The 12,178-nt window shown below is 44.9% G+C and overlaps 3 non-coding genes across 3 annotated transcripts; 1 reads left to right on the top strand and 2 right to left on the bottom strand.

Moving 5' to 3' along the window:
* Positions 1-3,527: 3,527 nt before the first annotated feature.
* Positions 3,528-3,599, bottom strand: trnam-cau. The gene has a single exon. It is a non-coding gene; the product is annotated as a tRNA-Met (tRNA).
* Positions 3,600-4,128: 529 nt separating this feature from the next.
* trnak-cuu lies at positions 4,129-4,204 on the bottom strand. The gene has a single exon. It is a non-coding gene; the product is annotated as a tRNA-Lys (tRNA).
* A 2,555-nt stretch (positions 4,205-6,759) lies between these two features.
* On the top strand, positions 6,760-6,832 carry trnak-cuu. The gene has a single exon. It is a non-coding gene; the product is annotated as a tRNA-Lys (tRNA).
* The last annotated feature ends 5,346 nt before the right edge of the window (positions 6,833-12,178 follow it).

Genomic DNA, 12,178 nt, shown 5'->3' with positions numbered 1-12,178 from the left:
GGCCACCAAATAGTAAAGAGATGGTGGGGCAGGCAATAAACAAAGAAATAACTGATGCATGTAGAAATGGTACAGCAGTTATCATGGGGGATTTTAATCTACATGTCGATTGGTTTAACCAGGTCGGTCAAGGCAACCGTGAGGAGGAGTTTATAGAATGTATCCGCGATAGATTCCTAGAACAGTATGTAATGGAACCTACGAGGGAAGAAGCGGTCCTAGATCTTGTCCTGTGTAATGAGACAGGATTGATTCATGATCTCATAGTTAGGGATCCTCTCGGAAGGAGCGATCACAATATGGTGGAATTTAAAATACAGATGGAGGGTGAGAAAGTAAAATCAAATACTAGTGTTTTGTGTTTAAACAAAGGAGATTACAAGGGGATGAGAGAAGAACTAGCTAAGGTAGACTGGGAGCTAAGGCTTTATGGTGGAACAGTTGAGGAACAGTGGAGAACCTTCCAAGCGATTTTTCACAGTGCTCAGCAAAGGTTTATACCAACAAAAAGGAAGGACGGAAGAAAGAGGGAAAATCGACCGTGTATATCTAAGGAAATAAGGGAGAGTATCAAATTGAAGGAAAAAGCATATAAAGTGGCAAAGATTGCTGGGAGATTAGAGGACTGGGAAATCTTTAGGGGGCAACAGAAAGCTACTAAAAAAGCTATAAAGAAGAGTAAGATAGAGTATGAGAGTAAACTTGCTCAGAATATAAAAACAGACAGTAAAAGCTTTTACAAATATATAAGACAAAAAAGAGTGGCTAAGGTAAATATTGGTCCTTTAGAGGATGAGAAGGGAGTTTTAATAATGGTAAATGAGGAAATGGCTGAGGAACTGAACAGGATTTTTGGGTCGGTCTTCACAGTGGAAGACACAAATAACATGCCAGCGACTGATAGAAATGAGGCTATGACAGGTGAGGACCTTGAGAGGATTGTTATCACTAAGGAGGGAGTGATGGGCAAGCTAATGGGGCTAAAGGTAGACAAGTCCCCTGGCCCTGATGGAATGCATCCCAGAGTGCTAAAAGAGATGGCTAGGGAAATTGCAGATGCACTAGTGATAATTTACCGAAATTCACTAGACTCTGGGGTGGTCCCGGTGGATTGGAAATTAGCAAACGTGACGCCACTGTTTAAAAAAGGAGGTAGGCAGAAAGCAGGAAATTATAGGCCAGCGAGTTTAACTTCGGTAATAGGGAAGATGCTGGAATCTATCATCAAGGAAGAAATTGCGAGGCATCTGGATAGAAATTGTCCCATTGGGCAGACGCAGCATGGGTTCGTAAAAGGCAGGTCGTGCCTAACTAATTTAGTGGAATTTTTTGAGGACATTACCAGTGCAGCAGATAACGGGGAGCCGATGGATGTGGTATATCTGGATTTCCAGAAAGCCTTTGACAAGGTGCCACACAAAAGGTTGCTGCATAAGATAAAGATGCATGGCATTAAGGGTAAAGTAGTAGCATGGATAGAGGATTGGTTAATTAATAGAAAGCAAAGAGTTGGAATAAATGGGTGTTTCTCTGGTTGGCAATCAGTAGCTAGTGGTGTCCCTCAGGGATCCGTGTTGGGCCCACAATTGTTCACAATTTACATTGATGATTTGGAGTTGGGGACCAAGGGCAATGTGTCCAAGTTTGCAGATGACACTAAGATGAGTGGTAAAGCGAAAAGTGCAGAGGATACTGGAAGTCTGCAGAGGGATTTGGATAGGTTAAGTGAATGGGCTCGGGTCTGGCAGATGGAATACAATGTTGACAAATGTGAGGTTATCCATTTTGGTAGGAATAACAGCAAACGGGATTATTATTTAAACGATAAAATATTAAAGCATGCCGCTGTTCAGAGAGACTTGGGTGTGCTAGTGCATGAGTCACAGAAGGTTGGTTTACAAGTGCAACAGGTGATTAAGAAGGCAAATGGAATTTTGTCCTTCATTGCTAGAGGGATGGAGTTTAAGACTAGGGAGGTTATGTTGCAATTGTATAAGGTGTTAGTGCGGCCACACCTGGAGTATTGTGTTCAGTTATGGTCTCCTTACTTGAGAAAGGACGTACTGGCGCTGGAGGGTGTGCAGAGGAGATTCACTAGGTTAATCCCAGATCTGAAGGGGTTGGATTATGAGGAGAGGTTGAGTAGACTGGGACTGTACTCGTTGGAATTTAGAAGGATGAGGGGGGATTTTATAGAAACATTTAAAATTATGAAGGGAATAGATAGGATAGATGCGGGCAGGTTGTTTCCACTGGCGGGTGACAGCAGAACTAGGGGGCATAGCCTCAAAATAAGGGGAAGTAGATTTAGAACTGAGTTTAGGAGGAACTTCTTCACCCAAAGGGTTGTGAATCTATGGAATTCCTTGCCCAGTGAAGCAGTTGAGGCTCCTTCATTACATGTTTTTAAGGTAAAGATAGATATTTTTTTGAAGAATAAAGGGATTAAGGGTTATGGTGTTCGGGCCGGAAAGTGGAGCTGAGTCCACAAAAGATCAGCCATGATCTAATTGAATGGCGGAGCAGGCTCGAGGGGCCAGATGGCCTACTCCTGCTCCTAGTTCTTATTTTCTTATGTTAAACGGCAGCATCAAGAACAAGGACAAGGTGAGGTCTCAGGCCAGAGCAAGAGTCCTATGTAATGACACACAGAACATCAGAAATAAATACATTTATTGTGGACTGGTGCCATCTGCTGGCTGAATTGGAGCCGTCCGACACGAACACTTTCATTCAGGAACATTTTTAATTGGAGTGAAATAACATAAACATAGAAAGAAGTTTTTTACGAATCAATTTATCATCTAATGCAAAGCATCAAAAGGACGTAACATTTGACAGTAAGTGATGGGGGAATACTTGTGAGAATCGCTGCCTTCCAAGCAGTTGATGCGGGTTCGATTCCAGGCCATCGCAATAATATTTTGATCGGAAGCGTTTGCGTGATTCCGTGGGTTTCAAACAAAGGAAGAAAGCCTGGAGAAAGTGGGGTGGCTGGAGGCAGGAATCTTCGCTTGTTGTAAATAGTCTGGTTGGATTGTTCACATCCGTCCGAGAGGGGAAACTGTGATCTCGGTATCTATTGTGGTTTATTATTGGATATTGTTATATATCCTTATTACCCCTCTGTGGGGTATTCCTGGAAGTTATTACATAAACATTTCCCCTTCTGGCTGTTAAATAATTTGAAAACACTGAAAAACTCCTTGTTCTATCTTTACCAAATGACATGACTGTGTTAATAAAACAGAACCCATTCCATTCAGTGGAGATGTGATATTGGCATCATTAATACTCACACACCACAGCAGATGTTGTCTGTTTCCCTCAGAGAGGCAATTGAAGAGCTTTCCTATTTTGCTACTTTGAGCTTCACAATGTTGTAATGCTGTCTGCTTCATTCCTGGGACAAATGTCTGGTTCACACTGGAAGCAAAACGTTGATAACTAATTTACTGAAAAGAAAAGGCGGATGTGCTGCAGGGTGATAGCGACATGATTACTTTTGGTGTGAGTAAGAATATAAATAGCAGAGGATGGCTTCGATCCATCGACCTCTGGGTTATGGGCCCAGCACGCTTCCGCTGCGCCACTCTGCTCCTTAAAGCCGCTGTGTTTGCAATTACTGCTCTGCGGTAGCCAGATAACTATTCACCTACTCCATTGTTTTCTTAAACGAGAACCCACGTGTTATGAAGCTCACCTTTGCTGGGGAATAACAGGAAACATCAGCACGGCTGTAACAGACAGAGAAAGACACACAGAGAAGCAGGAAGAGACTATCAGGGCACACACACAATGACACACACTAAAAGGTGCCGAGCAAACCAGCAAGATACTGAGATGGACAACTGGTTATTTCGGGAAAAGGGATTGGTTGTTGAACAAAGATAGGCACTTAAATGCATTTCCTGCTGTGCAACTGTGGTCTCTGCTGTGTCACTGTTCTCTGTGTTGTGGAAATGTGTTCCCGGTTGTCGAAATATTATCCGTCTGAAGCCGATGAAACTTTCTCTCCGCCATTACTGAGACGAAGTTCCAGATATCTTGACAGGAAAGATTCGTTCAGGCCTTTGGATTTCCAGTCCAATTCGTTCACCTGAACATTCACAGATAACAATATGGAAGCGCCCAACGTGGGGCTCGAACCCACGACCCTGATTAAGAGTCTACCGACATGCTCTACCGACTGAGCTAGCCGGGCTGGTGCCAAAAATGCTATTAACCCTCTTCCTGAGGAGTTAGAATTTGCTAAGCAGCGAAATTTGTATCAAACCGTTTACTAAAATTCTGATTAATTCTTCGGTCACAGTCGCTGGGAGCAGGGCTCGAACCTTCTGGGGAAAGTCCATAACCACTCGGTCATCGCAGCTATCTTCAGTAGGTCATTCATTAATAATGTAGTGAATACAAAACATTATAAAACCAGCCTGTGGGAGCAAATTCCAGAGGCTGACCACTGTCTGGGTGAAGAAATTTATACACTTCTCCGTTCAGCAAGGTCTACCCCATATCCTCAGACTGTGACCCCTGGTTCTGAGCACCCCACCATCAGGAACATTCAACGAGTCTATGACTGGTCTGATATAATCCTCAAACCCAGCTTCCCGCATCGTCCCCATAACCCTTACTGATTAAATCTTGACCATCCTCGTCCCCAGCCTCGACGGCCGTATTCGTTTAAAAACAATATTTCCACAGACACACTATAATCTGAGAGAAGAAATTACTCAACATTTTTGGTTTAACTGGGCGGCCCCTTACTCTGAGATCATTCCCTCTGGTCCTCGACTCTCCCACATGGAGAAACAACCTCTCAGCATCCATCCTGTCAACCCCTACCCCGCAAATCTATTACATCAGTGAATCTGAATGGTGGGATTTATTCCGTGTCCCAAAGATTAGTTTAGACCTCTGGATTCTCAATCCAGTGACACAATCTTTCATCCCTCTGAACAAAAATCAGTTGATTCAGCTGATTATTAAAAATATTGGGCCAGTGGGCCGATGAATGGCAGATGGAGTTTAATTTGGATACATGTGAGGTGATGCATTTTGGTCGATCAAATCAGGGATTGACCAACTCAGTTAATGGTAGGGAGTTGGGGAGAATTACAGAACAAACAGATCTAGGGGTACAGGTTCACGGCTCCTTGAAGGTGGTGTCGCAGATGGACAGGGTGGTGAAGAAGGCATTCAGCATGCTAGGTTTTAAGGGCACAATATTGAATATAAGAGGTGGGGCGTCTTGTTCAAGTAGTACAAGACATTGGTAAGACCACACATGAAATATTGTGTTCAGTTCTGGTCAGCCTATTTTCGTAAGGATATTGTTAAACTAGAAAGAGTGCGGAAGTGATTTACAACGATGCTACCAGGACTTGATGGTCTGAGTGAAAAGTGGAGACTGGATAGGCTGGGACTGTTTTACCTGGAGCGTAGTAGGCTTATGGGTGATGTCGGAGAGGTCTGTGAAATAACGTGGGGCATAAATAAGATAATGAGGAACATCTGGAACGGGCTGCCTGAGGCAGTGGGAGGGGCGGGTATCATTTTGTCTTTTAAAATCAGTTAGACAGTTACATGGGCAGGTTGGGAATAGATGGATATGGACCAAATGTGGGCAAGTGGGACGTGCTTAGTGATAGAAACTGGGCGGCATTGACAAGCTGGGCCGAAGGGCTGTTTCCATGCTGCAAACATGTATGGCTCTGTGGCTTTCTGTCTTCCTGACGATATTAGAATTTCCTCCGCAGAATTGTATTGAACCGATTGATACATAATATTTTATTCTATACTTTATCCAAGTCAAACAGATACTGTGGAAGCATCGGGGTCTAAACAAAATACTAGGATCAGAGCGATTTGAATGAACAATGTTACAAAAAATGATATTCCAAAAAAAGCCCTGCAATGTTTGGATGGAAATGAGGAACTTTGAGCTGAGGAGGAAGAACTCGGCTGTCAGCAAGTTCCAACGGTTTTCTGTATAAAACGACCGCGGTAGGACTCGAACCTGCAAACTTCTGATATCATCATCAAATTCACCGAAGTTAGACGCCTTATCCATTCTGATCTCTCAAAGACTGGCGACCAAGGACTTGTAACAAAAAATAATGTATTTACTGTTTGAGCAGCTGCTCCAGGCTTGTGCCCTGAGCGCGATCCGGGGAGGACAGCTGATCATTGTGGATGCGTCATCACGTAATCACGTGACCATTCGGTCTGCACAGGTCTCCTTCTGTGCTGTCAGTTTCTCTGATTGAATTGCTTTAATTTGGATCTAGACTGGGAAGTTCGGAGCTGTTCCGTGGGAAGCAAAATGAACTCTAGGATATTTCCAATAGAACAGATTGTCTTCCGCAAACAATTCAATCAGTGGAATTGAGCGTTTGGGGAGCCGGAAATTTCGAGTCTCTCAAGGCTTCTCACCAAACCCAATGGTCATTTTTAAGGCCGATTCAACCGCTTCCCACATAAACACCGGGGCACCGTTCATCGCAGGAATGCAAGAACTTCCTGGAGTGATTCCAGGCTGGTTTTATAATGTTTTATATCGACCACATTATTAATGAATGACCCACTGAACATAGCTGCGATGATCGAGTGGTTAAGGTGTTGGACTTTCCCCAGAAGTTTCGAGCCCTGCTCCCAGCGACCGAAGAATGAATCGGAATTTTGGGAAGTGTGTGACACAAAGTTCGCTGCTTAGCAATTCGAAGCTCCCCAGTAAGAGGGTTAAGAATGCTTTTGGAAGAAGCCCGGCTAGCTCAGTCGGTAGAGCATGGGACTCTTAATCCCAGGGTCGTGGGTTCGAGCCCCACGTTGGGCGCTTCCTTATTGTTATCTGAGAATGTTCAGGTGAGCGACCTGTTTTGACAACAGGAACACCAAGGCTCTGCCCTGGATTAGGAATCCAGATGCCTCACCTAATCTTTCGTGAGAAGATTTGATAAATCTGGGATTAGAATTTCGTTTCAGTAATGGCGGAGAAAGGTTCTGCTTCAGACGGATTATATTTCCACAACCGGGAACACATTTCCACAACAGGGAATGATTTGAGACAACGACAGTGAAGATCTGTCACCGGCAGAATCACGGTTCCACGACAGAGAGAACAGTAACTCAGCAGAGAGATTAGTTACTCAGCAGAGAGAACAGTTACACAGCAGAGAGAACAATTACACAGCAGAGAGCACAGTTACACAGCAGAGAGCTCAGTGACACAGCAGAGAGAACAGTTACACAGCAGGGAGCTCAGTTACACAGCAGAGAAAACAGTGACACAGCAGAGAGCACAGTGACACAGCAGAGAGAACAGTTACACAGCAGAGAGAACAGTTACACAGCAGAGAGCACAGTTACACCGCAGAGAAAACAGTGACACAGCAGAGAGAACAATTACGCAGCAGAGGGCTCAGTGACACAGCAGAGAGAAAAGTTACTCAGCAGAGAGAAAACTTACACAGCAGAGAGAACAGTGACACAGCAGAGAGAACAGTGACACAGCAGAGAGCTCAGTTACACAGCAGAGTACAGTTACTCAGCAGGAAATACATTTAATTGCCTATCTTTGTGCAACGGAAACCCCCTTTTCCTAAATAACCAGTTTGTCCATCTCAGTATCCTGCTGGTTTGCTCGGCACCTTTTCTTTGTGGCAATGTGTGTGTGCCCTGATAGTCTCTTCCTGCCTTTTTTGTGTTTCTTTCTCTTTCTGTTACAGCCGTGCTGATGTTTGTGTTTGCCCAGCCAGGTTGAGCTTCACAACACGTGGGTTTTCGTTGAAGAAAAAATGGAGCAGTTGCATCGGTATCTGGCTACGGCTGAGTAGTAATTGCGAACCAAATCGATATAAGGAGCAGAGTGGCGCAGCGGAAGCGTGCTGGGCCCATAACCCAGAGGTCGATGGATCGAAACTATCCTCTGCTATTTATATTCTTACTCACACCAAAAGCAAACATGTCGCTATGACCCTGCAGCACATCCGCCTTTTCTTTTCAGTAAATTAGTATCAAAGTCTTGCTTCCTGTGTGATCCAGACATTGTTCCCAGGAATGAAGCAGACAGCATTACAACATTGTGACGCTCAAAGTAGCAAAATAGGGCAGCTCGTCAATTGACTAACTCTGAGGAAAACAGACAACATCTGCTGTGGTATGTGAGTATTATTGATGATAATATCACATCTCCACTGATTGGAGTGAGTTATGTTTTATTAACAGTCATGTCATTTGGTAAAGATAGAACCAGGAGTTTTTCAGTGTTTTCAAATCCTTTAACAGCGAGAAGGGGTAAAGATTATATGAAACTTTACAGGAATACCGACAGAGGGGCAATAAGGATATGTAACAATATCCAATAATAAACCACAATAGAAACTGAGATCACAGTTTCCCCACTCAGACGGATGTGAACAATCCAACCAGACTATTTACAACAAGCGAAGATTCCTCCCACCAGCCACCTCACTTTCTCCAGTTCGAAAGCCACGAAATCACGCAAATGCTTCCAATGAATTTATTATTGCGATGGCCGGGAATCGAACCCGGTTCAACTAGCTTGGAAGGCAGCTATGCTCACCAGGATACCCCCATCACTTACTGTCCAACGTCGAGTCCTTTTGATGCTTTGCATTCATTTGATAAATTGTTTCGTAAAAAAAGTCTTACTATGTTTATGTTATTTCACTCCAATTTAAAATGTTCCTGAATGAAAGTGTCCGTGTCGGACGGCTCCGGTTCAGCCAGGAGATGGCACCAGTCCACAATAAGTGTATTTATTTCTGATGTTCTGTGTGTCATTACATAGGACTCTTGCTCTGGCCTGAGACCTTACCTTGTCCTTGTGTCCTGATGCTGCCGTTTACACCCTGTTTAAGTAATCATAGAATCCCTCAAGTGCAGAAGGAAACCATTTGGCCTATCCAGTCTGCACTGACCTTCGGAAAGCGCACCCCAACTCGGCGCAGTCCCCTCCGATCCGTTTGGATACATCAGCTCGCAGTCTCCTCTGGAGAGGAGGGTTCGAATCCCACTCCTGTCATTGACATTGATTCTCAGCTGCGATAAAATGCCAGGGTCCCGGGTTCAAATCCCTGACGAGCCCGGATGGTGTCATTGACTGAAATCGGGAAATTCAGGGAAGTTATTGCGGCGAATAAATCACGGCAGAACACGTGAAGAAACGGTCACGGTATTTAATGGTTGTTTGATCATGATGTGTGATTCTGAATTTATCCTCCAGTAAAAACAGCCGCACGCTTGTGGCATCCACGCCGCTGGCTGAATACAATGGTTGCTTGGACCCGATAAACCTTTGATTTGAGTAACGCGGTTGCGGGATGAGGTGGCCGAGAGTTCAAGCGACGGACTGCTCATCCATTGTGCTGTGGGAGCGCATCCCATCATCATCGAATTTTCATCCTGTTTTCTCCGAAGTGGGACTCATTTTTCCAAGATGGATCTGCAATCACTGATGTGACAATCCATCCCAAGTTGTGAGGCCGGATTGCATCGAGTTGTGTTGGAAGGGCGAGGATTCGAAATTCAGTCTTGTTCCGATTGAGATGCATTGATCGGGTGGTGGGAGAGGAACCACTCTGTCTATTGGGTAGTGTCAAAGCCAAGCGACATTTCATTGTTGGAGAGAATTAGGAGTTTTGGGAATCAGGATATTTACCCGGCAAAAATCTGCTGAAGGAGGGAATGAGGGGATTCCAAAAATGTATTCCGAAGTTTAATGTAGCGCCGGCAATGCAGATTCACCAGAATGATACAAGAATAGAAGGTTTCAAATACGGGGACAGCTTAGAATTATAGAATCACAGAATGGTTACAGCACAGGGTGAGGCCATTCCGCCCACCGTGTCCATGTCAGTCACCCAGAGCTGGCGGGTAGTCCCGTGATAAAATCAGAAAATGCCGGAAAATCTCAGCAGGTCTGGCAGCAGCTGTGGAGAGGGAAACAGAGAATGGGAAGCAGGGTCATACTGGACTGGAAACTGTAACTCTGTTTCTCTCTCCACAGATGCTGCCAGACCAGCCGAGTTATCCAACGTTGTCTATTTCTGTTTCAGGATTTTGTGACGAATCTCCAGAGCGGCTTTGCCTTTGTGCTCGGCCTTTCTATTTACATATTTCTGTATAAGTTTAGAGTACACTATTTTTCCAATTAAGGGCCAATTTAGCATGGGCAATCCACCTAATCCACGCCTTCGCACTGTGGGGAGAAACCCGGAGCACCCGGAGGAAACCCACGCAGACACGGGCAGAACGTGCAGACTCCGCACAGACAGTGACTCGAACCTGGAACCCTGGCGCTGTGAACCACTTGTGCTGCCGTGATATGTGCCCAGTGAAGTTATTGCAGCAAATATATCAGTGGAGAACACGTGAAGAAATGAGAACGACATTTTAAGACCGTTTCACCATTGTGTGGAACTGATATATCAAATAAAAAACCGCACGCTTGTGCACCCAGGTCACTGTCTGAATGCAATGTTTGTATGTAACCCCGATAAACCTTTGATTTATTTGCTGAACAAGAATTTCCCCATCTCCGCCTTGAAGGTAATCAATGATCCGCTTCCGCCGATTCCTGAGGCAGAGTTCCAAAGTCGCACAGCTCACTGAGAGTGAGAAATTTCCTCATCTCCGTCCGAAAAACGCGACATCCTTGTTTTTAACTGCCCACCACTTCTGGTCTCACCCACGAGCAGTGAGATCTTTTTAACGTGACGCAAGCCGGTAATCGAAACTGGGGCCTTGGAGACGTGAGGAGGCTGTGCTAACCACTGTGCTCCCGTGCTACCCAAACATTTGGTTCAAAACTCTCAGATAGTAATATGGAAACGCCCAACTTGGTGCTCGAACGCACGACCCTGGGATGTAGAGTTTTACAGTCCACCAACTAAGCTCGAGTTTTACACTCCACCAACTAAGCTGGCGAGTTTCCTAATGGATTGGATTGGAATGGATTTGTTTATTGTCACGTGTCCCGAGGAACAGTGAAATGTATTTTTCTGCAAGCAGCTCAACAGATCATTCAGTACATGGAAGAAAAGGGAATTAAACAAAATTCAAGAAAATACAAGAAATCACATGAGAATACATAATAGGGCTACACAAGATATGCAATGTAACTACATAAGCATTGGCATAGGTTGAAGCATACAGGGTGTAGTGTTAATGAGGTCAGTCAATAAGAGGATCAGTTAGGAGTTTGGTGACAGTGGGGAAGAAGCTGTTTTTGAGTCTGTTCGTCCATGTTCTCAGACTTCTGAATCTCCTGCCCGATGGAAGAAGTTGGAAAAGTGAGTAAGTCGGGTGAGAGGGATCCTTGATTATGCTGCCCGCTCCCCCCCCCCCCCTCCCCCCACCCACCCCAGCGGGAGGTGTAGATGGAGTCCATGTATGGGAGGCAGGTTCGTGTGATGGACTGGGTGGTATTCACGACTCTCTGAAGTTCTTTGCGGTCCTGGGCCGAGCACTTGACAGACCAGGCTGTGATGCAGCCCGATAGGATGCTTTCTATAGTGCATCTGTAAAAGTCAGTAAGGGTTAATGTGGACATGCCGAATTTCCTTTGTTTCCTGAGGAAGTATAGGCGCTGTTGTGCTTTCTTGGTGATAGCGTCGACGTGAGTGGACCAGGACAGATTTCTGGTGATGTGCAACGCTAGCAATTTGAAACTGCTAACCATCTCCATCTCGGCCCCGTTGATGCTGACAGGGTTGTGTACAGTACTTTGCTTCCTGAAGTCGATGGCCAGCTCTTTAGTTTTGCTGACATTGAGGGAGAGATTGTTGTCGCTACACCACTCCACTAGGTTCTCTATCTCCCTCCTGTATTCAGACTCGTCGTTATTCGAGATCCGGCTCACTATGTTCGTATCGTCAGCAAACTTGTTGATACAGTTGGAACCAAGTTTTGCCACGCAGTCGTCTGTGTACAGGGAGTAGAGTACGGGGCTAAGCAGCCTTGCGGGACACCGGTATTGAGGACTATTGTGGAGGAGGTGATGGTGTTCATTCTTACTGATGTTTGATGTTTGATAATGTTTGATGGAACTGCTCAAAAATATAAACTGAGCGGGTAAATATGAAATATCCGGAAAAAATTACCAGCATTGTGGTTTTGAACGGAGTCACTTCGGGAACATTCCCACACAGAGATAAAT

The sequence above is a fragment of the Scyliorhinus canicula genome, chromosome 31 (assembly GCF_902713615.1).
Source record: "Scyliorhinus canicula chromosome 31, sScyCan1.1, whole genome shotgun sequence".
NCBI classification, from domain to species: Eukaryota; Metazoa; Chordata; class Chondrichthyes; order Carcharhiniformes; family Scyliorhinidae; genus Scyliorhinus; species Scyliorhinus canicula.
This window is presented reverse-complemented; position numbering and strand designations above follow the sequence as displayed.